The sequence below is a fragment of the Morone saxatilis genome, unplaced genomic scaffold (genome assembly GCF_004916995.1).
Source record: "Morone saxatilis isolate NCDOM2014 unplaced genomic scaffold, NCSU_SB_2.0 Contig16, whole genome shotgun sequence".
Classification (NCBI taxonomy): domain Eukaryota; kingdom Metazoa; phylum Chordata; class Actinopteri; family Moronidae; genus Morone; species Morone saxatilis.
Window position 1 is genome coordinate 23,370,094 of NW_023339718.1, and position 396 is coordinate 23,370,489.

The window sequence follows — 396 nt, forward strand, 5'->3', positions numbered from 1 at the left end:
CCTTCCCTGCTTTCTTCACAGCCAAAGATTTCATTTCTGTCCTGCAGTGATTTGCTTTTTGAAAACTAGAGACAATCAAAATGTGATTGAACCAATCAATATGTGGGACGTGGGACAACGTATTTAAATGCTGTGCCCGGTCAACCTTTTTTACCCATTCTCCCCTTCTTTTTGTTGTTGTACCATGGGCGGCTGTGGTGCAGCGGCAAGATCAGGTCATCCCCTAATTGGAAGGTTGTTGGGGTTTCGATCCCCGGGTCCTCCTGCCCACATGTCGAAGTATCGCTGAGGCAAGATACTGTGCATCGGTGTGAATGTGTATGAGATTCGTGTTTAAATTCCTGGTTGTTCCCTGATGGGCTTTGCCATCGCTGAGTGAATTGTGTGTGAAAGGGG